The sequence below is a fragment of the Macaca mulatta genome, chromosome 13, assembly GCF_049350105.2.
Source record: "Macaca mulatta isolate MMU2019108-1 chromosome 13, T2T-MMU8v2.0, whole genome shotgun sequence".
In the NCBI taxonomy this organism is placed as follows: Eukaryota; Metazoa; Chordata; class Mammalia; order Primates; family Cercopithecidae; genus Macaca; species Macaca mulatta.
In genome coordinates, this window is record NC_133418.1 from 1,855,220 (window position 1) to 1,881,928 (window position 26,709).

Genomic DNA, 26,709 nt, shown 5'->3' on the forward strand with positions numbered 1-26,709 from the left:
AGGACGCCGCCCCAGTCTGAAGATGTCGGTGTGTGCGGGAATGTCTGGCGCAGTCACCATGGGTTTTCCTTCAGCCTCCTCCTTGCCCCTCCCTGGGTCAATCAGTATCCATGCGTGCCACAAGTAAATTACAGTCCCTCCGAAAAACCAGTTGACCCGAGTTTTATGGTCGAGCATGGTGAGTGTCCTTGCCAGGAAATGCCACTAGATGTCTTGGGCCTGCTCCTCTACCTCCACAGCAATCCCCGGAACAGGCTGGTTCAGGACGTGGGAGGTGGGAGTCAGTGTTGTACCTAGGACAGGCTGAAGTCAAAGGCTCATTTGCTCTGTGAGGGGTGATCAGGATGACACATCAAGTGGAGCCCCATGGCTGACCCTGGAGGTGGACGGTCGGGTCGGATTGGCTGCCCTCCAGCACGTGTTTCGAGTGATGCCTTCCCTGGGTTACGCAGCCCTGATCTGTAGCGCACAACTTCCCAGCTCCAGCCAGTCTGGTCTTGCCGTCTCCTTCCAAGAAGGTAGGTGCGGCGCAGTTGCCTTTAAGCGGCTCCTTCTGGACACCGCAGGGCAGCAGCAAGCAAGCATGGGCGACTTTTTTCTTACGTTGACCACAATACGCGGGGCCAGCTTTGCACGATCCCATTCAGCATCACACGTGTGCATCGGCCACTCACCTGTCCATCTGCCACAGACAGGCTTGGACAGGACCATTGAGTGGCCTTTACGGCAAAGAGCCTAAAGGGCTCACAGGAAACCTGGACCCAGCGCAATGGTAACAGCGCAGCAATACCTGTCATTGATCAAGGGGTATTCTGGGCCCGACATGGTGTTAAGTGATCCAGTTCTGTTAGCACTCTTAGAATTAACCCCCTTTTGCCTATCAGGAAATCGAAGACGGAGGGCATTAACGCCAGGGAGCAGGGAGTAAGGGGACACACAGAGGGGCTGAGGGGCTGGGCATTCTGAGCCCACGGATCTGCCCACAGGCCCCGGCTGCACGGGCACCAGGGCTGCTGCTCTGGAGGGGATGAGGAGCTCTGGGGAAAAGATGGAGCCTGACGTGGGTAAGATTTGGATATTTTCAGAAGAGATTTTCAGCCTGGAATGAGGGTGTAAGTGACTGAATCGGAGTGATGAGCCAGATAGCCCGGCTGCCGGAGCTCCCCTGTGGGGTGAGGGAGGAAGGCCTTGGGGGCGTGTGGCTGAGCAGAGGCGCTGGGTCGCCAGGAGCCGCCGCGGGTTTGGAAAGGGGGAGAAACGCAGCGCCCTGCACTGCAAGGGCACCGAGACGTGGTTGTGGTTCTTCCTGACCGTGACAGGCACAAATGGTGCTGATGGTGGAATGCACGGAGTTTGCCTTCAGAGAACTCCTGCTGTCTTTTAAAACCTGGGCCTCTCATTTAAACTTGGTGGCCTCAGGTGAATGGTCAGAAACAGTTTCTGATGAGGTTGCAGAGACTGTGCATGGCCTCTGATTGTGCACATCCTGTGATTGTGTATAGTCTCTGATTGTGGCCTCTGGCCTCTTTGTGGCCTCTGATTGTGTGGGTCTCTGTGTGTGGTCTCTGTGCAGCCTCTGATTGTGTGTGGTCTCTGATTGTGCTCAGTCTCGGATTGTGCGCGGCCTCTGATTGTGCGCGGCCTCTGATTGTGGGTTGTGTGAGTTTCCCGGGATTAAGTAGATGAGCCTCGTGCTGGGGCAGGTGTGCCTTGTGTTGGGCGTGTGGATAAAGAAGTTTAACCCATCTCCTCTTTGAGAATGGCAGGGCAGTAACAAAGGCGGTTGATTTATACATGGCCATCCTCGTGAGGTGAGGACCTGAAAGGTTTACTGCTTTCCCGGAAAGCTGCTCTGGGCGTCACCATCACTGATCATGGACAGCAGCTCAGAAGCCCCCTTAAGGTGCAGGGAGGGACCGGCGCTGGTCCTGTCTGTGCCCAGGCTGCTGGTCACCCTGACGGCCAGGCGATGGCTGCCTGTGCACGAAGCTGGGGTTAGAGTGCATTTGGGCAGTGTCGGCTTTGATTTAGGTCAAGACTGATCAGTCTTCCTAAAATACTAGCCATGAAAGCTTTCATAGATTGTAGTTCTTTGGGAGATTTATATGTGGTTTTTAAAGCACAGGGCCCATGGCCAGTGTTGAATTACATTTTGTTCAGTGTAACTGACAGGACACTGGACCTGAGTCTCAGGCCTGCCACAGGGTTCAGGGAGCTTCAGAGAGGGAGATGTTTGTGCTCAAGTTTTCGCAGATGGGATGGGACATGGGCATGGGGCTGGAATGCTCTAACCTTCAATCTTCAGTCATCGGTATCACCTGTGCACACGCATATCGTTTTCAAAGATGGACAAGCTTTTGGGAAATATCTGAAGACTTTTCCAGTTTTGAAAGAAGCCGGGATGACACTGGAAACGGCAGGTGTCTTGGCTGCTGATCAGGTCCATCACCACGCACATGGTCCCTAACCTGGCCCACCTCTGATCATGCACAGCGGGTGACGAGGTCCATAACCTCACACTTCTGTGCACAGCAGGTGACCAGGTCCCTAACCTCAAAAGCTTCTGATTGGGTGCAGCTGGTGACCAGGTCTGCAACTTCGCATGGCTCTGATTGTGCAGAGCTGGTGACCAGGTCACTAACCACCCACACCTCTATTCATACCCAGCGGGTGACCGGGTCCATCACCTCACACCTCTGATTGTGCATAGTGGGTGACCAGGTCTGGAACCTTGCACACCTCTGCTCGTGCACAACGGGTGACTAGGTCCATGACCTCACGCCTCTCTGCACAGTGGGTGACCAGGTCCATAACCTCACACCTCTGATCGTGCACAGCTGGTGGGCACAGGACCCACTTCAGTGAGGGGCTGACTTCCCAGGTGTGAAGGGGGAATGCTGTGTGGCTCGGCTAAGCCCCTCCATGCTTTGGGGGCTCCAGGCTGTGGCCGGCAAGTAGGAAGTTGTCCCAGGAGGCTGCTGTGTGTTGGGGATGGGAGGCAGCTGCAGGGTGGAAGTACGATGTTGTCGTAGGGGGCCACTGTGGGGGGGTGGGACGGGAGGCAACTGCAAGTTGGAAGTAGGATGTTGTCCCAGGAGGCTGCTGTGTGTGGGGGAGGGAGGAGGCAACTGCAGGGTGGTGTGGTGGTCCCCGTGCCACTGATTTCAGGTTAAAATAGAATGTGGACCTCTTTTTACCATAGTTTTTAATTACTCCGCTAGTTTGTGTTGCTGTCTCTTGCTATGAAGTCCACAGTCTGATGTCTCTGTGGTCCCCATGTTTCCCTTCTGCTTGTGTTACCCGATCCTGTGGGTCAGCTGTGAGGAAACCACTCTCCACTCCTCATCTGGAGTGGTCTCGAGCTGGGTGTGCTGGTCTCCTTGTGGGCTAAAGTGTTCCTCTGTTACTGTTTTCTCTGTTTTTTGACCAAATTTAGCAGACTTGTGTGTGATGCAAACACTTCAAAAAATGTCTTTTGCCTTTATGAAAAAAACACTTGCATTGCTTTAAAATGAACCTTTCCTGTGTCTCCATCCTTCCTCACAGATTGCTCTGTGTTAGAAACTCGGTGGTGTGTGTGCTTCATGGCCTCATTCCATCAAGCACTGTAACCTCTGATTGCAAAAGTGACTACACTCAAGGCAAAAAACTTTGCAAATGTTGAAAAGAATGAACAAAAACAACATATTGTTCTCTTGTCATCCTGAAATGGCTACTCTTAAGATTTTGATGTAGTTCAAACTACATCAAACTCTCACCTACTCCTGTGCCAATATTCATCCTTCAGCTCTGCCTCCGTTCTTCCTTTCTTTTTTCATGCTATGGGGTCTGCTTTGGAGATGTTATCTACTTTCATTCTTCCAAAGTCAAGCTTCTAGCTTTGGTTGGAACTGCAGACCCATTGACTCATTCAGCAAATACTTTCTAAGCACATGGATAGTCACTGAGAATACCGTGGTTCACCAACATGACTGTGGCCCCTGCTCACACGAACTTGCGGCCTGATGGGGAGAATGGGCACTAATATGACAATCAGTCTAATGGGTTTCTGATGAAGAATTGAGGAAAGCGCACCAAAGAAAGGGAAGCGGGGTTCTCTAAATTTATGCTGTAAAAGAATCTGGCGTATCTTGGGATGAGAGGTAGAAAACCGATGCATTCTGGAAGGTATGATCCCCTTGCAGTCTGGAGAGAAGTAGAGGTTGCTTGTTGAGGGGGGTGGAGTGTAGGGACACCACGGTCTAAACAGAGATGGGGGTGCGTGCGGAATGCCTCTTGCAGCAGGAAACAGGCACGTGCAAGGAAGTAAACACGGGAGAAAGTGGCACAAGACAAGAATGAAGGCAGGCAGGCAGGGGCTGGGAGATGATGGTAGATGCTTTATTCTCTTAATAACAGCAACAGGATGCTGTTGAAAGCACTTGAGGGAGGTGGGGAAGTGGGTATGACATGTTTTGTGTTTGTAAAATTATCACATTGTCTTACCAAACTATACTCCCTATTTTTTATTTTTACATTTTCCTTTAAGTTCTTAGATACATATGCAGGTGTGTTACATAGGTATACATGTGCCATGGGGGTTTGCTGCACCTGTCAACCCATCATCTAGGTTTTAAGCCCTGCATGCATGAAGTATTTGTCCTAATGCCCTCCCTCCTCTTGCCCCCACCCCCCAACAGGCCCCCGTGTGTGTCGTTCCCCTCCCCGTGTCCATGTGATCTCATTGTTCAACTGCCACTTATGAGTGAGAGCATGTGGTGTTTGGTTTTCTGTTCCTCTTTTAGTTTGCTGAGAATGATGGCTTCCAGCTTCATCCATGTCCCTGTCAAGGACAGGAACCCATTCTTTTTTATGGTTGCATAGTATTCCGTGGTATATACGTGCCACATTTTGTGTATCCAGTGTATCATTGATGGGCACGAGATATCCTCTTAACATGTGCTCCAGCAATTGCACTCTTAGGTATTTATCCAAAGGAGTTGAAAACTTGTGTTCACAGAAAAACCTGCACATGGACATTTATAGAAGCTTTAATCATAATTGCTCATTTTATTCCAGCTTTATTCATAATTGCTCAAACTTGGAGGCAACGAAGAAACCAAAATGTTCTTCACTAGGTGAGTGGATAAATAACCTGTGATATATCCAAACAATGGAATATTCTTTAGCACTGAAGGGAAGTGAGCTGTCAAGCCATGAAAAGACACGTAGGAACTTTAAACATGCACGGCTACACAAAAGAGGCCCCTCGGAAAAGACTAAATACTGTAAGCTTCCAACTAAAGGACATCCCGAAAAAGGCCAGACTATGGAGTGAAAATGTCCGTGCTTCCCAGGTGTTGGGAAGAGGGAGAGATGAGGAGGTGAAACACGGAGATTTTTAGGATTTTAGTGCAACTGCTCTGTACGATGCTATCATGGTGGATACATGTCATGACATATTTGTTCAAACCCATAGAACAAGCACCAAGACGGAGCCCTCATGTAAACGGTGGACTCTGGGTGACAATATGTCAACGTAGGTTCTTCAATTATTACAAATGCTCCTTCTGGGCAGGAGTGTTGTTAGTTGGGGAGGCTGTGCACGTGGGGGAAGGGAAGGCATATAGAAGGTCTCTCTGCACCTTTCCCTCAATTTTTCTGTGAACGTGAAACTGCCTAAAAGATAAAGTGTATTTTAAAAAAAAAAATAAAGGAAAAAAAGGAAACAAAAAGTCCTCACAAAAATCAAATGAGAAAATGATCACACTGGGTGCTTCAGGTCAAAATGGAAGAACAAGGGCTGTATTTACCATCCCACCTGATGACTTTTTTCTCACTGCTTTTCAGCATTTTTTTGGAGTCTAGTCAGTGCAATAAGGCAAGTTAAAACACATAAAATGCACCCTTATTAGAAAATAAGATTTAAAACTATCTGTATCTGCAGGTGACGTGATCACCCGTGTGGAAAATCTCCTGAAATCACAAAAAGCCACTAAAACTACTAATAATAAATTACTTACTAATAAGTGAGTTTGGGTTTAGCTTGTATCTTGCAAACTTTCCATAAGCAGTATTTATCTCTTTATACACTGGCAAAGAAATAATTGGAAATGGAAATTTACAAAGTAATATTAAGACTAAATCTGACAAAAGATGTGTAAGATCTATGCACTGTAAAGCAGGCAGTGATGCTGAGATAAATTAAAGAACTAAATAAATGAAGTGATATACTGTGTTCATGGATCAGCAGGCTCAATATTGTTAAGATGTCAGTTCTGCCCTTGTGGAGCAGAGGTTTAATGCAATTCCAATCAAAATCCCAGCATGATTTTATTTTATTTTTTTTCAGTAGAAATGAACTAGCAGATTCCAAAATGTGTCTGGAAATTTAAAGAACCCAAAAGAGCTAAGACAACTTGGAAAAAAAATGGTGGAGGACTTACCTGAACTATCAAAACTGGGTTAATGAAACCTCCTAGAGGGTCTAGTAATAATCTCACAAACATGTTACCTATACATAGTGGATTTTTGAAGAAAGGTTCAAAGACATTAAATTAGAGAAAGGACGATAATGATGATAGAAGGATTAACTACTACAGGCCAAAAAGGGAAAAAAGAGCTCCTGTTAAATATCTTCACATTGTTGGTGTCACTCATGCAATTCAATTCACATTTTGTATATCTAAAAGTTGAACAGACTTCTTCATTCTCTTTCCCCAATTCACTCCACAGAGATGCTGATGTCTTTCCGTGGAACTTGGAAGTTTGCTATTCTTTTTAAAATGACTCTCTTAGATACTGTTTCTGCAAGAAGTTGTGGGACTGTAACTTACAAATACTGTTCTAAACCTTGGAATCACACGTTTCCCTTTTTCTCTACTTATCGTTTCTAGTCAGTTTCCCATTTCCTCTTCTTCATATTTGCACTGCATTCCTTCTAGTTCAGGCTCTTGTTACCCCACTTGATCTCTTGATGTGGTCACCTGAATGTCCTTCATGTTCCAGCCTCCTGGAATCCTTCCTTCATGACCCTGAAGAACTGCCCTCCAGACCCGCAGGTGTGACCCGGAATCAAGGATCTCAAAGCCGAGTGGGATCTGAGAGGCTATCTAGACCAATCCTCCATTACAGACGTAAACCTTTTGATGACTTCACTTCAGAGCCCAAAATATTTGCACTGCAGGCAGAATCACCTAAATCACTTAATGTGATGTTCAGTCTTCCCGTGGTATCTTCCTCTCTGCATCTCCCTACTTTCGGTCAGCCATTTCTCACTCATGACACCGAACCCTTCATTCACATCACATTATTGTTCTTCTCCACACACACTTGTTTGTTTTCTGCCTGGGTTTTTTGTTACATTCTTCCCTCTACTGGCAATATCATTTTCCAAGATCTGACTACAGAATTTTAACGTATTCCTCAGAATGACTCACATATCACATATTCGACCAAATGGCTGCAGATTCTGTCACTTCCTCTCTTGTCCTATGGCAACCTGGAGAATCTTCTTCTCTTAGCCAATAGGATTTATCATGGTCCTTCTTTATCTTAACAATAGTTTAGCAGGACTGAGAACTGGGAAGTAGATTTTTCTCCCAGGGGTGAGAACTGTCTTAGTTTAGCAGATCTCCCTGGGTCTCCATTCTGGTTGTAGAAAAGCAGCCCATAGGGCATGGTGGGGAGGAGAAGAAGGGGAACTAAGCTGTGTTGCATGAAGATGGACAGTTGTGACCCTTACTCCAGGGTTGGGAGTTGAGGCCCCTAGGAAGGAGAAGCTGTAAGGATGAAGACGAGGCATAAAAAGTGATGCAGGCCGGGTGCGGTGACTCACGCCTGTAATCCTAGCACTTTGGGAAGCCAACGTGGATGGATCACGAAGTCAAGAGTTCAAGACCAGTCTGACCAATATTGTGAAACCCTGTCTCTACCAAAAATACAAAAATTAGCTGGGTGTGGTGGCACATACCTGTAGTCCAGCTACTCGGAAGGCTGAGGCAGGAGAATCACTTGAACCCAGGAGATGGAGGTTGCAGTGAGACAAGATCATGACACTGCACTCCAGCCTGAGTGACAGAGACTTCATCTCAGGAAAAAAAAAAAAAAAAAAGTGATGCATAGTAACAAGACTGCCCGAGGAGAAGAGGCAATCAGCAACCTTCTCCAGGGTGGGATGGCTGAAGACCCTTTAAGAACAAAGGTGTCTACTTTCCTTCTTTAGGATGCTCTATCGTGATTTAATGAACCCTCCCAATCTACTGTATTCAGTATTTGGCATGAGTCCATTTAGGGGAATTCTAGAAAACATAGCTGGCTGTTACCAGGTTAATGTAGATTGGGAGGTAGGGAAAAACCCCAGGAGACACGTAGGAAGGACAATACGTGAAAACAGAAGAAACTTGGAGTCAGTTCACCCTTCAAACAAAATCCAGTTTCCAGAAGACATTGTGAGGGCTGCTGGGTCTTCCTCGCCTGCAGATGGGGGATTCCAGATAATTATTATACTTGAATCTCACAGGATGGGGTGATCACCACCTGCTCTCAAATGGGATGAGTTACAATATCTTCTATCGGGAGGCGGTAAATAAGAGGTTAGGTACACGTCTGTAGTCATCACAATTTTGTCAAGATTGCTATTTTTACTTCCATGTCATAGATGGGGAGCCTGATGCTTGTGGAAAGGATTTGCTCAGGGTCTCACCATTAAAAGTGGCAGAGGAAAGATTCCAACATGTTTTAAAAGCTGCAAACTGAGCCGACTCCCATCCTTGCTGTCATACCGACTTTGAGATTTCAATCCTCCTGAAGGCAGGAAACTTATTCCATTTGCTTTTATACCCTCCATAACACTAGTGAGCAAGTTTTGCTCAAAGTAACATGGAATATTTTGCTGACTCAAGGGGAAAAAGTAAGAGACTTAAATGACACCATCACAAGTCAACCTTCAAGGAACAGAGACATATTTAGCATTAGCTGTCTCCGTCAAATCAACATAGACATGCACGTTTATCCTTTACATGGCAGTAAGACAGCAAACACAATTGAAAAAATGAGCCAAGTGTAAAAAATGTGTCACAAAGGGGTGGATTTAGACAGGAGAGCAGTGAAGTAGGTTATAAAATGGTCAGCATAATCCATTTTAATGAATTATTAGCTGAAACATGCAAAGCATTTAGGATTTCTGGGAGAAGGGTACAAACACACCAAATGTTTGTCCGACATTTTCTTCACTGCTGCTGTCTTTCCACAGGGCTGGAGATGATGTTAACCAACGGCCTTGGGAGGAGAGATTGCAGCTGAGCCCACACCCTCTCAAACTCCTTCAGACTGTTTCTGTTTTTGTAGACTTTACCATTAACAACAAATCCTAAGATTTACTCAATCAGTACAGCAGTCGTTGGCCCGAGTTCAAATTTCTGATTCGAAGGAATCTGCACTCTGCCTGCCAGGATCGACTATTAATGGCTTCGTCCATAGAGGAGCTGTGTCTTTGCTCACTATGGAACAGTATTGAGGCTTCGAAAGGGGTATTTTGCTGGTCACCTCCTTGGTCATCCTTCTGCTCACCAAGAGCAGATACTGTTCTCGGCCCCTTACATTTACAAGGTCGTTTAATTCTCAGCCCTTTCAGATAGATGCGACTATTACCCCCCTTTTACAGAGGAGGAAACCGAGAGGCAGAGGACATAGGTGAATTGTCCCAGATCACAGAGCTGGCTATGGAGCTGGGACTTGCACCCGGCCAGCCTGGCTCCAGAGTTCACTGCCCTCCTCCTGTACAGCACGTGTGACCTGCAGTAATCACCGCCCAAACAGGCAGGCACTGCGGAGAGCCAAGCACACCTCTTCCGCCTTCAGCACGGAGGACGGTTCGTTTTCATCCTGGTGTTCAGCTCAGGACTGTTTTTATCACAAGGACGCACCACCCAGAAAGCTCAGTCATGTGCCGTTACCTTCTACGGTCATGGTTTTCTACTTTTTGGCCCCATTTTCCTGAGGACTTGGCCTGCTGGGACGTGAATGATGCGTTACTACTGCAGAGACAGAGGTTCAGGTCTAGTGGCACAAACAGCGACGGACCCCATGGAAATGCGGGCGTGGCCCCTCCATCCCAACAGCCTGCATGGCTGCTCCATTCTGCTCCCATCACACACGTCCCCACACAGCCAAGCCCCTTCTCCTTTCCCCCACTGGATTCCTCAAATCAAACCTCGCTGTCCTTGGCAAATGTACCATTAATTTACTTACTGCCCAGTAAAAAAGCACACTTCCAGTTAACATGACACCCCCGCTACGATAGAACAGCCTTAATTCAAACATGACGCAGAGGAACAGAGGGAGGAGGGGTCGAGGACCATCCTGGAATCGGCAGCTGTTTTCTGGGGGAAAGCCTCCGTCCCCCCTGAGCCCGACACTTGTGCCACACTATCCCCATGGTGTCTGAAAGCTCCATGAAGACAGGCTCACTCTGACCCCTTCACACCCACAACGCCAAAGAGGAGCAGGTGTTCAGGAAAAGTCTCCTGCTAGTGCTGAAGACAGGAATGATTCCTCGTGGTGCCCAGAATGTCAGGAGAAAAGGCACCATGTGGACACCTTCCCGGTGAATTCTGGAATGACTCTGCCGAATGCCAGTCATCCTTTTTCAGAACAAAACCAATACCGGAAAACATGTGTCGCCAGCAGAGAGATGGTCCTTTTGACGGCTTACAAACACACCTATGTTACGCTGAATTTATCTCAAGCCATCCTCTCTGTGCTAATGTAAAAAGTCTCCTTTATTAACCAGTAGCCTTTTTCATCTGGTGCTTTTTAACAAGCAAGACGGTCCTGTAACACTCAGGCATTGTTGAAAACGTCAAATGGAAGCCTAGAATCCTCTTCCGTGCAGCTTCACTGCAAAGTATTTTGACGTGAGCCAAATCGTGCTATTCCTACATCTCCACGGGAAACTCAAGGCTTCATCAAGGAAACGCAGCATCATTTCTGCTAGTTACAGAAATTGGTGGGGGGGGGGATGGGGTTGAGGGAACATTACATAGAAGGCAACCCCGATAATCACCTGCATGAGAGCCGCACTGGCCGGCAAGCCCCGGTCTGCTCAGTCTCTGCACAATCACAGACTTGAGACCTGGAGGGCAGACACCTGGCACTGCTGACCACCCCAAGGTCATGGCCTCTGCCCCTTCTCTGCTGCCCATCAGTTCCAAGCTTCTGGCAACACCGCCTGCTGCCCCCACTGCCTCATCGACTCTTCGTGAAAAGCAAATGTTGCCAGGATAGCTTATGAGTACATTTGCCAGGAAAGCAGCTCCGATTGACGCTGAAACCCCCTTCTCACACCCCTGGCAGCTCCCTTGCCCCCGATGTGCACATGCTTGCAGCTCTGACCTTGCTCAGTGTCCACACAGGCTCTGTCCCCTGGAGAGCCAAAGGCAGACTCAATGTTGAGTCAGAAATACACAAAGCGGGTGAAGATTACGAACTGCCTGCCCCCCAAAACACAGGTTGAAATCCTCACCCTCGATGTGATGCTGTCAGGAGGTCTTTGGGAGGTGATGAGTTCCCGAGGCTGGAGACCCTTGAATGGGATTTGTGCCTCAGAAAGGGACCCAGCAAATCCCTCACCCTCCCATTGTGTCAGGGCCAGAGAGAAGGTGTGTGCCAACCAGGAAGGAGCCCACACCAGAATCCACCCGTGCGGCACCCTGATCCTGCCTTCCAGCCGCTAGAACTGTGAGAAACAAATTCCTGTTTTTCATAAGCCACTCAGTCAATGATGTTTCGTTACAGCAGCCTGAGCTGCCTGAGATGACGATGCTCACTGCCCTACAGAAACGGCTACTCCCCTCTCCCAGAAAGAGGGTTTTAATTAAAATCCCTGTCTCTCCTCGCGGCCACCACAGATCTCACTCCCCCACCCCAAAAGCCAGCAGTTGCTAGGATTAAAGGAAACAGAGGATTGTTTTAGACCAGCCCCTCCATATCGATCTGAAGCCTATAACTTTGCCCACTTCCACGGTGGCCGTGTCACTGCATTGCCCATGTCAACTCTGTGTCTGCACTGGGTCCCAGGCTGTGCACAGACTCTTCTAGCTGCCCATCCAGCACAGCCATTTCCCCTTCTGCTTTGGAGGCTGTCCTTCGATATCGAACTCCCACCTTTCTGCAACCCAAGGCCTTCTGATCCAGACATTCGGGGTGAGCTCAGCCATGTACTGGAGTCCTTGACTCAGGTAACCCAGGCCCAAGGCGTTGGCACCCACGATCTACTGGCTGTGGGGTCTGCACAGCCACTAGCTGTCCCAGCCACTCCAGGGCCTGGGAGGGGAGGCAGAGGAACCTGTGAAGCTGCCAACAGCCATACGGGGACAGGGGCCCCTGGGATGAGGAGGATGCCATGGAAGGAAATTCAGAGAAAGAAAGAGCCCCAAGGCTGGACGGGTCATGCCCAAAGCCTACACTGCTGAATTTTCCAGGTTTCTGAACTCAATCGCTGACCCACACAGCACATGTTTCCTGAGTGCTGACCCCGCGTGCCATTGGATACGGCAATAAAGTAGGACCCCCACCCACCCCTTCCCCGACACATACACAGGCCTGGGCACCCAGTTGGCACCGTGAGCCAGGGAAGGGGGCCATTTCAGACGGACAGTGGGTGCAGCCTTGCCAAAGCCCAGCAGTCACCTGCACTGCCACAGCCAGGCTGAGTCCAGATCAGCCGCACAGAAACCTGACCCTCTCAAGGGCATGCCTGAGCTCATTAGGGACAGACACCGTCTCCTGCTGATCTCCAACACTTTCTCTGCATGTCTAGTTACAAACGGACGACGCAGTCTCGGAAGCACAGCTGTGACTCTGGAGACAGATCCCAGGCCTCCCCCTGCTCCTCTCCGTGGTGCCATTGATGGGGAGGGGCCGGTATGGCCGCGAGGCCGCATACCCACAGCCACCATGCCACGGAGACACGGGCCTTCGACGGTTACTTCTGCCAAGGAACCCTGCTGCGTCTTGGAGCACACCATGGTGGGCGGGAAGCTCCACCCGGAGAAACAGCGATGCTTCTCCCCAGAGCCAACGGAGGGCACTCCCCGCCCTGCATGCAGCAGATTACTTACATTCTGGAAAACATCTGAGTTAGTGGAGAACAGTAAAATGAAAAGGTCACGCTAGAAAGTTTAGAAGGTTGTGTGGAGTCTCAGGAGGTCTAAAGATTTCTGAACCAAGACTGCTGTGGGCAACGAGCTTACAGGGAAAGTTTCCACACGGGCCTTCAACAAGCAACGCTCAGCAGGGAGGAGCCACGTTCTGGGCAGAACCTCAGAACAAGAACATCGGACACCACAAAGTCACAACAGAGCCAACAGGAACTGAAATACAGCGCTCTCCTAAGATGTGTGCGTCACCTGCAGAAAGTCACCACACATTAAGATGGGGGAAGAAAAGGATAAGGTTAGAAAGAAATTTGAAATTATTTCTGCATACATAAAATTTCTACATCCACTGGCTTTCTTTCTGGGAGTAACAACTTTTACATGAGATGCACATCCCCGTTGGAAGGAGTTTGGGTTTTCCGTGGGCAGAGACAAGGGCTCTCCAAGAAATGTGAACCTTTTCTCACTCACTGAGCTGCGTGCCCTGAGGCCGTCCTGGCCTGTCTGAGCACGTCCCTGCTCTGCCTCCAGCCAGCTCCTTCCAGCACTCACCCCGCTTCTCCCAGAGCCTGCACTGGCGCAGGATCTCCTCTTCTGCTGCTGTCAATCTTCCACTTTAGGGTAAATAAGTTGGAAACTAGAAAGTTATAAGACCCCTTAGCTTTTTAAAAATTTGTCTTCTCAGAAAACAATACTAATTCTACTTCCATGGTTTAACATGTTGCCCCCATCTGCATGTTCATGGATATGTGTTTTTATATATATTTTAATCAGTACTTATAAAAGCATGCACTGTTGGCTACGTTCAGTTCAATTACATTTGATGTAAGAAGTTTTAGTTTCAGTGAATTCAGGCACTCAAAATTTAAGCCCTCTGACATCTATTAATCAAATGGAAAAATGACAGGTAGATATCACAAAAATCAAGAGAAGTGTTTAATATAAATCCTGGACTTTTAGATATTTCCACAAATGTAATGTATACATTAGTACACGACCTTGAGCATTTTCACAACTCTTTGAACTAAAATTCTGCTCTTAACTTTTATTGGTAGATCGACATCCATATGTGATTATAAGCAGCTCAAACACCAGCTCTTAAAAACAACCAGAAATGCTGTGGGCAAATCGCACCGAGCAGCAAATAACGGAACTGCACCCAACAACCCAGGTACCTCCCCTGAGGCATCTGGAACTTGAGGATTACGAGCAACCTTTGGTTTCTGAGGCACCCGAGAGTGGGGACTCCAACTCCCCAAGTCTAGGAAGGCCTCAGCGATAAGGAAAACTGATCAAAAAGTCATCCCTGCCGGCCCCCTGCCATGGGTTCCCCCCTGCCGGCCCTCAGCCACGTGCTTACAGATCTCACTTCCTCTCTGTCCCACAAAGCCTGACTCCTGATTCCAGCCCTGCTGCTTACTGGGATGTGGCCATGGACGTCAACTGCACCTGCAAGGGGAGAAGCCTGTCAGGATACAGGATCCTGGCCATCCTGGCAGCGCTCAAGCTGATCCTGTAACTTGGTAGTGAGTTACTTAATGCAAAGGTTTAACTTTGAAAAATTTAGATGTGTGTATTCTAACGGAAATTCTGAATGTAGAACACAGGCCACACCCTCACACAGATGTTGTCTGGCCAGCACTCTTTTGTTTGTCTTTTCAATAGACATTTTTAAAAGCAGTTTTTGGTTCATAGCAAAATCAAGAAGAAAGTACAGAGAGTCCTCACCTATCTCCTTTCCCAGCACAGGCACAGCCTCCATCATTCTCCTGCCCTCACCAGACCAGCATGTCTGTACGACCGACAGACCCGCATCAACACGGCACCACCACCCACAGTTCACAGCTCACACGAGGACTCGGCCTGCTGCTGCTCACTCTGTGGGTTTCACAGACGTGGAACGGCATGCATCCCCCATGAAAGCCCCACCTGGAGTTGTTTCCCACCTTCCATATCCCCTATGCTCCTCCCATTCATCTCTCCCTTCCCCAGCCCCTGGCAGCCACTGACTGTTTGACTGTCTCCACAGCTTTGCCTTTTCCAGACTGTGCTGTGGTGGGACTCGGACAGCAGGCAGCCTTTCCAGATTGGAGTCTCACTTAGCAACATGCATTTAAGATCCTTCCTTGTCTTCATGGCTTAGGGGTCCAGTTCTTTTTAGTGCTGAATAATATCCCAGTATCTGACATACCACAGTTTATCCATTCACCTGCTGAAGGGCATCTTGGTTGCTTTCTAGTTTTGGCAATTATAAAGCTGCTGTCAACGTCTGTGTGCACATTTCCGCATGGAAGTAAACTTTTAGCTCCTCCGAGTAAACGTCCAGGACTGTGATTGCTTCTGTGGTCAGAGAGCTTAGTTCCACGGAAAACCGCCACGCTGCCTCCTACAGCAGCTGCCCCACTTCCCCCAGTGATGAGTGAGGGTCCTGATGCCCACACAGCCACCAGCACGCGGCAGTGTCGGAGTTCGGGTTTTGGCCAGGCCGATGGGTGCACAGTGACGCCTCACCCTATGACATAAGACGCGGGTCATGTTTCCACGTGTAGATTTGCCATCTGTGTATCTTCTTTGTTGGGGTATCTGTCCAGGTCTTTGGTCCATTTTTAATCAGGTTGTTCATTTTCTTGTTGAGTTTTGAGAGTTCCTTGCACGGTTTGGATAACAGCCTTTCTCAGATGAGTCTTTTACAGATGCGTTCTCCCCGTCTGTGGCCTGCCCTCTCATGCTCCTGAGACACTATGTTTTATATTTTGAAAAACACTTTAGACAGAAGATGGACCTCCCAGCCCACCACGGTTCTCAGTTTGGCCGTGGTCACCACCCTCCCAGCCCTGGTTCCCACCTTTCCACGATCTGCTGGTCCTATGGGTGTCAACCCATACTAAGTCCCTAACATATCTCCAATGATGGCAACGTCAAAGCAGGCAGTTTGCAGGTAGAAAGGAGCTGATGGAGGCCGGAGCAGAGTGTGAAGGCCAGCGGATTCATCCCTCGGGGACCGGCAGGCCTCTCAGATATCCCCCTGGGTCACCTCCCAAATGAAGTACCTGCTTTGGCCGTGGGCAGGAAGCAGGACCTGGCCCAGATCTCAGCATATTTGACCTGGCACGGCATTTACAGGTGAGCCTCCATAACCGGAAACTCGACTCTCTGGGGAGAATGCATTTTCATTATCAAGGCTTTTAGGCTTTTAATTAAGAAACCAAAGAGCAGTGACTGGAGTGAGGATGCAGGGACTCTGGGTGACCCACACGCTCGTTTCCACCTGGCACGAAGGACCCTGGAGTGAGGGTGCAGTGCCTGCTCTGAGTCACCAGCACACTCATCATTTCTACATAAAGAACCCTGTGAGCCTGTCCCAGGACTTTTTAGCCTAGACCTAAAAATTCACAGCTCAGGAAACCTTCATCATTTTAGGAACCTGAGGGGTGGGCCAGGGGGATCTCACAGAGTGAGGTGCTGTCTATGGGGTCAGCAAAGTGCAGCTGGGGCTTCCCGCAAGCACTTCAGCGAGGCCGTGCACTGGCCCGAGGCTGGTTCCGCCTCCTATCCTCGGTTCTCATGCCCAACCGTGAGGGGAGCCCCCCGCTTCAGGAGCGGTCCCTGGCTCCAGGCCCTAACATCCATGTCCAGGCCCCTGGTAGGGCAGCTTCTACCCCAGGGAGGCTGGGACTGGAGACAGCCTGGAGCTCTAGGCAATCCTGGCAACCACATGCTTCCCGAAGTGGCTGCAGACAAACTCCTGCTTCCAAAACCTGGCACGGGCTGTGTGAGGCCTGGAACGCGGGAGGCGCGATTACCCTCTCATGGTTATCAAGTCAAGTCATAGTCTCTTAGACCTAAGTGTGACTGGAAGTATACACATTATGGAAGTGTATATAAATGTGAATACAGACACGCTTATTTTCCTTTTATATACCTTACATATATGTGTATACGTGCATATGTATAAAACATGGAAGAAAAAACCATACTTAAGATTTCAAATCTCAGTCACAAAGATCTCAGAAGCAAATTATTATTCTTAAATTCTAAACAAAGATGTAACATTTTACATTCTTACAAACAAAACGTTCTCTATTAGCATTTTATTTTAAAAACTAAGAATGCATTGCACTCTCTCAATTTCGATTTTTAACTCAGCTCACAAAGGCCCCTGTAGAAAGGCCTCCGTACCGCGGCAAGGATGGCGGTGGTCACACCTGTGGCCATTTATCCTCTCGACATCTAGCTCCTCTCCCTGAGGCAACACACCTCCGAAGTCACAGCCTGGCCTCCCAACTCTCCCCCGTCCCGGGCTTCTTGGCATGTTGCTCTGCTGCACACACCTCAGCAAATACTGCTGATTAGCCAGAATCGCCCAGAAATCTCTTAACCTTGATTCTGGCTGCTTTTGTAATTTGTAATATCTTTACTTCTGGTGTGATTTGAGAAACAACACATTTTAAAATTAGAGAAGATGTGGTTTTTATTCTCTCCTTTCTACTTGCAACCTTGAAAATTCAAGTAGCAGCAAGGGTTTGTTGAAAGTAACTTCCACCAAATAGAACCTATTACAAAGGTACTACAGAGTGTCAAATAACCACATAGATGTAAAATAGACATGCAGACACAGATATAAAATCCAATGGTTAAACCAAATTGAGAAATGCTTGCCAGTTTGATAGGACTTCTAAAACTTGACATAAATGTTGGCTGAGGGATACAAGATGCTATGAGATGAGTGAGATGCTTGGCCTAGAACCACAGGCTCTCTCCTCTTTACAGCAGAAAATCCATAAGGAAGTCAAATCTGAAAGAACCAGGTACCGTTGAACGGCATACTCAGCCATCCTTCCCCATTCCTGGGCCAGCTGCGGTGAGTGCAGCCAGTCGTTCACCAACATCCATCATCCATCCTCCAGGCCATGGCTACACTTTACTCCCAGGCTCCCTGTCATTATGTAGATTAGGTAAATCAGGGCCACTCTCACCTTAAGCCTCCCCCGCCAGCATGGCAATCACCCATTCCCAACCACGGCAAGGACAGCCGTGTCCCTGGGAACGCAGAGCAGGGGTCGGGAAGAAACCTGGATCTCTGAATACCTCATGGAGCAGTCACCAGCCTGGAACATCCTCCCTGACAGGTTTGCAAGACAGAAAAACTCCTTGGTTCCTCAAGCTACAATACTGCAGAGTCTCAGGTCCCAGCATCCTTACCTACCCTCGTCAGGAACCGTTCATGCTCATCACGACATGAGAACAAAACTGCAGTGGCACAGTCACACTCAATGCAGACCACCTGCTGCTCACATTCATCGTATTAACACCAAAAAGCCACCGTGGTGGATATCCTGGATGTGGACACTCGGCGGCTTTTTGCTGGAGATGTGCTTTGTGCATTTATCGCACAACCATCTTGGCGTCAGGAGGGGCTGTGCAGATGGCAGCTGTGCACGTCACAGGGAGTCTCAACTCGCTGGACTCTCAGCCAGCTCCCACTATCAGTGCCCGCAGAGTCCTCTCCTCCGGGAGCACGTGCTTGGACGCCACAGTGGCCTGTGGATCCACACAACAGCACTGTGTGCCCCAGGAGCTTAGAAAGTACCACTGCATCAATGCCTCCACAGGTGAGGCCGGGGGCAGAAGCCAACCTCAAGCAGTTACAGTCCTCCGTGGGGCTGGCGTCCAGGCAGGAAGGCGGCTCAGCGGCTCTCCTCCCACTGTGGAACTTCCTAGGTCCCCACATGAACAGAACCTAAATAACACGCAACGAACAACAGGAACGAGAACACGACCAGCAGCTTCTGAGATGAGCAAGCTGGGCTGATCATGAGACACCTGACGGGGACGGTGCCAGAGCCCCTCCCAGTGACCTGTGTGGACAGCGCTGCCAGCATCTCCCTAAAACCAGCCCAAGTCAAGTTAGACTTGAGGCTTTCCAGGAGTGGGTAGATCCCTTCAATCCCACAGTCTGAACCTTCCAGGCCGTGTCTCATGGCCCTCATCTCACATATGGGAACCCGGACGCTGCACCATAGACGTGGCCCCAAGCCCTCGTTCCTTCTTCAACACCACACACCAGTACAGTGAACACTTAGGATCTGGGCATTCACATAAAATACTGCTTAACTAAAACTTCTGATTTAGAACATGTTTAATTCCTACTCACAGAGCTCAAAGTGTTCTGTCCTAGGAGGCGGTAGCTGTAACTAAGCATGAGAGAAGAAGGGATCAGAGTGGTGCCAAGTATTAAATATTCCTCTAAATCTATTCACCAGGTTGCCATGCTATTGTCACCTGCTTCATTTTCTGTCCTTAAAAGACAAAATAGTTACTTTTCAAAATAGACAACCTGTTTTACTGATGCTTAGCTATAAAGTAGCGAGCTACGTATCCAAAAGGGAGATATGGGAAAACAGAAAATGTCCACAAGCGATCGGGGTTGGGGGGCAGTTGCAGCAGCACCTGGCTCTGTTGCGTTGTGAGCCAGCCACGTGGGCTGGACAGCTCACTTAGCCATTGAAATTACATCATCTAAGATTTTGTTTCAGTTACTTTGATAAATTCTCCCTCTTGCTATGAAGAGTAAGGTTTGTTTTTTTTGTTTTTGTTTTTTTTTTTTTTTTTGACTTGGAGTCTCGCTATGTCACCCAGTCCAGAGTGCAGTATTACAATCACGGCTCATCGCGGCCTTGACCTTCTGCCTCAAGCAATCCTCCCGCCTCAACCTTCCAAGTAGTTGGGACCCAAAGGCGAGTTTGATTTCTTTGCTAACGAATTCCTAATTCACCTCGCAGTGGGCCTGTCAAGGCCATATGCCCGGACATCCACCTTGCCGACCGTCCATGTGGTCTCTAAGGTGGATGCACTCCGGTTGCCTGGGCTCTGCACGCGATACTGAGTCTCCAAGTCTGCCGCTGTATAAGGGACTGACAGCCCCAAGCGTCTCGACGCGCCACCTTGAGCCGGGCTTTATTCCACAGGGCGACTCTGCTTCCCGTGATGAGATGCAGCACGTGAGCACAGATCAAAGGGTATCAGCAACTAACCCATTCCTCTGGTACTAAGCAGAGGACCAAGAGTTTAGTTCCTTACTTATTTGCTACGGGCTTGATTCAAAACAGCTTTCTGGAATCCTGGGGACAGACACCTCTAACTGGTGAGAATTCTGGCTTTAGTAACGGAAGGATCACCTAAAGCCCATTTTGTAACAGCTGTTCTCATCAGAATTTGAGGCCAAAGGGAAAAATAAAAGGGGGGCTAAGATCGTGACACCCCAGTTTGCACAAGGCCAACCAGCCTGCTTGAGGGGGTAAAAGGAATAGGATTTTTAAACTGCTGAGTTTTAAAAACGTGGCTGTAGGCTGGGCGCACTGGCTCACGTCTATAAGCCCAGCACTTTGGGAGGCCGAGGTGGGAGGATTGCTTGAGGCCAGGAGTTCAAGACTGGCTTGAGTAACACAGCAATACCCTATCTCTTTAAAAAGAAAAAGAAAGTTATTAAAATAGTAATAAAAAGGTTAATACAATAAATTACTATGTCAACATGGCACCCCCTGCTGTCAGACGAGGTGCAATCTCTGTGGCTGTGAGGTCCGGAGAGAAATGTAACCGGCATCATAGGGAAGGTGGACCCCAAAGCCCCACAACATTACTCCTGTACAGTGTGTTAACCAGCATGAAGTCTCCTCCACAATCAGAAGCCTGGTGTAGAGGAACGCTGCCCACTGGACCTGGGTGGACTCCAGATGCCGGTCGACCAGACAGCCCCACCCTGGGACCCTGCCAGCAGCCCCGACTGGACAGAATGGCCTCATGAGTGTCCTTTCCTGCCACAGGCTGCAGACCCTGAGCCAGTCCTGGCTGTGACTGAGGCTGCGCATAAACGTCTGCGCCCAACAGCTCACCTTTGTACATGACACGCCCAGTCCACCTCATTTCAAATGTTACACTTGCCCCAAGGCGAACATGGATGTTACAGGTTAACTCACTGCATGTGTGCTAGACTTTCCCTGTAAGTGTTCAGACATTGTACGAACCGGATGAACAAACCCCACTTTCCCTGTAAACGTTCAGACATTCCTTGATCCCGATGAACACACACAGCCAACAAACCCCGGAACGTGTAATGCCGCGGCCTCCTCCCCTCCTGAGGGGCGTGTGCTTACAGCTCCCCCAAGACCACATTTCCCAAAGCACAGAGTGTTACTCTGAAAATAAAACCTCCTTTTTCCTTCCTCTGTACATCTCGTGGTCGTGTTAACAACTATTGCTACAAATGCAGAGAAACGGGGTATCATCCGTGCTGGTCACCGAATTCCTAGCACCAAAGCTTCAAGGCCCCCCAGTCTGAAGGAAACTTCTATCACCCTAAAGCCAACTCTGGAGACGAAGGCCAAGCTGGGGAAAGGCTGTGTCTCTGCAAATCCACGCCACGGGGCCCTCTGCAGTTGTGTGTAAGGAACTCTTGGTCTGTCCTGGGGTTTGGGGAAATCAGGATGCAAGCAGATACCGTACGCTCTGCCACGGGACCGTGAAGTCTGCGGAACCTCAGAGGAACACGGAGACAAACGGTGGCACGATTCTCACAGGCCGAGCCTCGATGGGCGCCCGTGTCAAGAACACAGACACGCCGGGAGGGGCAGCCGATGCAGGCAACGCCTGCAACTCCAGCAAGCAACAGCGTCTGAGTGTGGGGGTCTCTGGCCAGGCTCCACCACAACTGCCATATTCTGTGACAAAATTTTAAAAATAGGTTTTAACTAGTTATAACTCTAACTTGTTTTACACATAAACAGAACACAGGGTACCAACAGGCTCCAAAATACTTTGCCTAGAACCAAGTCTAGAATGCAGATGGATGCTGCTCCGAGTGTGAGGAGTCCCCTTGTCGTGTCATAAATCCTAGATCTAGGTGACTAAGTGCTCTTCCTAAACCAGACGGCACCATGAGGCTCTGAGGGCACCCTCTGTCCCCAGGCCAGTCCATCAGGCCCTGCAGAAGCTTCTAGAGTAAGAGCCTGTGGATTTGTATTGGACGGATGTAAACCAGGCAAAGTCACAGGGGCTCGTCCTGGAAGCCTATCCATTTACCCACTCATGCCGTGGAGAGCCCTGCCCCCAACTCCACACCCGCAATCACGCTCAACCACAAGAACTGGTTTCTAGGCCCTCAAGCTACTCCCTCTCGACCCCGGACAGACGCTTCTCAAACCATGAGACCCAGAGTAGTCTTAACAGGTGGTCCCAGCAGAACTGGCCACTGCATTAATTGATATTTTGTGTGTGGGGGGGTGGTTGTTCTTCTGCCACTCAGGCACAGTGCACCATAAGTACAGTGGTGCTATCGTGGTTCACTGCAGCCTCAACCTGCCAGGCTTGGGTCATCCTCCAGCCTTAGCTTCCCGAGTAGCTGGGACCACAGGTGTACATCACCTGTCCTATTTAATTTTTTGTAGAGTCAGGGTCTTGCTATGTTGCCCAGGCTGGTCTCGAATTCCTGGGCTCAAAAGTGAACTGCCCAACTCAGCCTCCCAAGGTGCTGGGATGACAGGTGTGAGCCACTATGCCCAGCCTAGAATTGGTTTTTCTTAAACCTGAGTTTGACACATGAACCCCACTTACATAGATATCAGCACACTCTCACAGCTCGAGAGTTTTCCTGAATCTCGATTCTGTCCGTTCAAGGTCAATATCCAAGAAAGGGTCAGAACTGACCCTCCCTCCGTGAAGCCTAAGAGCAAATGCAGCAGCATCTCAGTGTATGAGGAGACAAAGTAAGAAGGGTGGAAAATACACACTGAAATTCTAGTGCTAGAATCATAATCACCAACACTTTAAGAGGGAATCTGCTTTCCAAAATATGTAGCTGCTGGATTAACTTCAAAGTCACCAGATTCCACAGGCAGTAGCTCACAGGGGCACAGCTTTCTAAGGCCGCACAGCCCGGGACAGCGTAACAGCCTCAGGGCAAAGCAAACTAAACAAAGGCTTGGTTCTCTCAAGGACGAAGGTGCTCAAGTGTTTCCAAATATTCTTCTTCTTCTAAGTAAGTTAGATGCCTCCTACAACACTGTTTAGAGTGCCAGTGTATTCAGAAACATGAAGTTGAAAATACATCTCAGGACCCCAAAATCACTAAGGTAAAGGGACGTCAAGGTGAGGAAGAGCTTAGACCAAACCTGCCTCCCATGCTCTTCCTAACAGAGACAGCTACTGGGGGTGGGGGGAAAAGCCACGTACCTCCCTCACAACCGATCCACAAGGAAATTCCTCATGGACAGAGGACAGAACTCAAAGTCACCATCTGCACACGGAGATAAATGCGGATCTGACTGCTTCCTCTGGAAAGATGCACCAGAAATGCATTTGTCTGATCTACCTGTGACCTGGAAATCCCTCCCCGCTTCGAGCCGTCCATCCTTCCTAGACTGAACCAACGTACGTCTCACATGTATTGATGTCTCACGTCTCCCTAAAATGTGTAAGACCAAGTTGTGCCCCAAACACCTTGGACACATGTCCAGGACCTCCTGAGGCTGCCGCAGTGTGTCCTCAACCCCTCCTAAGACTGTGTCTATAACCTTGGGGAAATGAACTCTCTATGGATCGAGGACTGTCGCAGAGATCCTTCTGGTTTACAGGAAGCATTCTCTCCTGCGAGTATATCAATGAAATCATGTGGAATTACAAAATGCCACTTTAGTAAAAGCCAAAGGAATTAGGGTTCTATGTGCTTCAAAAAAAAAAAAGTAACGTTCTATTTGTCAATGGACCATGAAGCCCACACCCCCTTTTGCAGTGAAGATGTCAAATGGGACGAGAGGCCCCTCCTGAGGATGCTACCCTCTGACCCCACTTCCCAGAGTCCAGTTTCCTGCTGCTCAGGGAACAGCAACCCCAGCTTCACGGGGCTCAGGCCTCCAAACCCAACTCCCACCCATGCTGGAGAATCACCCCAGGGACTAGCTAAGTGGCAGATGCAACTCTCACCTCACCCCCTTAAAGGGGAAAAGGCACCTTCCCGCTCCTCTTCCTGCTGGTGGGAACAGGGGCAGGAGCTGGAGGATCAGGAGTCGGGCAGCAGAACGGAAGCAGCCTGGGTCCCTGCTAGTCAGAGTTGGCAAATGCCAACCATCCCCGACATTCACTTTGCAAATAAATCCTTCTCTTTTGTCAGGTCCCTGGTTATAAGTTTGCACCCATAACTTAAAAAGAAAAAAAAAACTCAGATAAAAAATCGGTGTTTGGCTGACAATATTTCAATTATCTTGGGGCCTTGGGTCAAATGATGGCAAAACAGGAAACTGAACGCTGTTATTCAGGAAACTACCTTCCAGCGCCGTCTACCCTCCCAGGCTGTCACCTTATGGTTGTTTGTCTGCTAGATGATTAACAAAACTGTTCTGAAAACCTAGGTGTACAGAACAGACAAGAAGTCAGCCTGGGTTGAGGGGAAGCAGGATAAGACCCCCTTCCCCGCAGGATGGTGGAAGAGGAGGAACCTTCAGCACCTGGGTTTTCAGGATGCTGGATCTCTGAGAGCATCTCTCACAGCTCAAGTACAGCCAGACCCTCCTCTGACACAGCCTGTTCAGGCGAAGGTGGGCACCTGCCCTAGAGACCCACAGCCCTGTGCGGGGCTCAGCTGGAGCTGAACTTGCCTCCCTTGGTAAGAGTCAGGGCCAGGGGTGGGGAGAGGAGAGAAGCAGCAGCCTGAGGGCCACTGTGGAAACTCCATGCCACGCTAACTCTCGTCTGATGTGCTCCGGCCAAAGCCACGCTTCTCGGAGGGAGTTTCCCTTCACACATCCGGAAATCATCAACATCTAGTCTCCCCACAGAACAAATCCTTCCCCAGGAGGCAGACGCTTGGCTGTAACACGGGGTAATGAGGGGCGCGCCTTCGTGCCCACTCTGTAGTGTTTCCTGTTACCTATTTTACCTTAAGCTACAAATGATTCCCGTTTACACGGGACACAGTGACACAGACAGCAAAACACATGAGATTCAGTGTGATCCCACACCCGTCACTGCTGACCTCAAGTGCTTTGTTCGTTTTGCTTCTAGAGTTTGTACTCTCTCCCGGGGTTCCAGGCCTGTGGATTCAACCAACCATAGATCAACATATTTTTTAATGTGTTTGTACTAAGCATTCAGACTTTATTATTCATTAAACAACTACTCGCATGGAATGTCCATGGTATAGCTGTTACGAGCAACCCTGACATGACTGTCTGCAGGAGGATGTGCATATGTCATATGCAAACACGATGCCATTTTATTGCAGGGACCTCAACGCCCAAAGACCTTGGATTCCATAGGCAGTCCTGCAGCCCACCCCCATGGGCACTGTGGAATGGCTATAATAGAAAATATGGAGGTTTTAAACAGTTATGTACTAAATCTAATCTTTTGTTAAGAAATTAATGTGTATCACTTGTATTATTTGGAAGTCCTTCCTGGCCCAGAGACTTGACATGTTCTTATCTTTTTGTCCACGGATCTAGCCATTCCAGTAAGCTTGTTGAACACAAATCAATTTTACAATGAAATTCTTACAAGAATCACACTCAATCTGTAAGCTGCTTTGGTTTTTAAAGTGAAATAACCAATAGTTTTGCCAACCTGCTATATCATAGAATAACAGGATAAAGCAGCCCCATGGCATGCAAAAACATGGGGTTTCAAAGCTAACCAGTATAAAACACGTTACAAACCCCTAAATATGAAAACGTTTTACACCAAAACAGATATTCCAGAAAAAAACAAGATGTTCAAAAAAGCCCTTTGCAGAAAAGCACTTTCCCCTTCATTTTTCACACGGTTTCCTGAAGCTTGTGTTTGGTGATGACCATGAACCAGAAGTAGCGTCCGCTGCAACTACTGTTACAGCAACACAGAATATTAAGGGGAAAAAAAAAAAAAAAAAAAAAAGGCCGGGCGCGGTGGCTCAAGCCTGTAATCCCAGCACTTTGGGGGGCCAAGACGGGCGGATCACGAGGTCAGGAGATCGAGACCATCCTGGCTAACACGGTGAAACCCCATCTCTACTAAAAAATACGAAAAAAAAAAAAAAAAAAAAACCTAACAGGGCGAGGTGACGGGCGCCTGTAGTCCCAGCTACTCTGGAGGCTGAGGCAGGAGAATGGCGTAAACCCAGGAGGCGGAGCTTGCAGTGAGCTGAGATCCGGCCACTGCACCCCAGCCTGGGCGACAGAGCGAGACTCCCTCTCAAAAAAAAAAAAAAAAAGGACACAGCATATTTCCTATTGATGAGAACAGGTAGAGTGTTATAAAATGAGTGTGTCCTAAAGTCAACAATGTTCAAATTCTAGGTCTCCCACAGACACTAGACGGTAACCGCCAAAGCTTATGTACCTGGCAACGTTCAAGGAGACCAAGTTCAGAGCTGTCACAATGCAGCACCATCCTCACGCGATTATCTCAGGCAGGTTTGAGGGCAAGTGCCCCCGTCACAGTGGGAAAGCTGCCCAGCCCAGCACTTCCTGAGATCACAGACCTTCGCCTTCCCACGTCTTCAATAGCTCCTTTACACCGGGAACCACACAACAAAACCTAAAACACT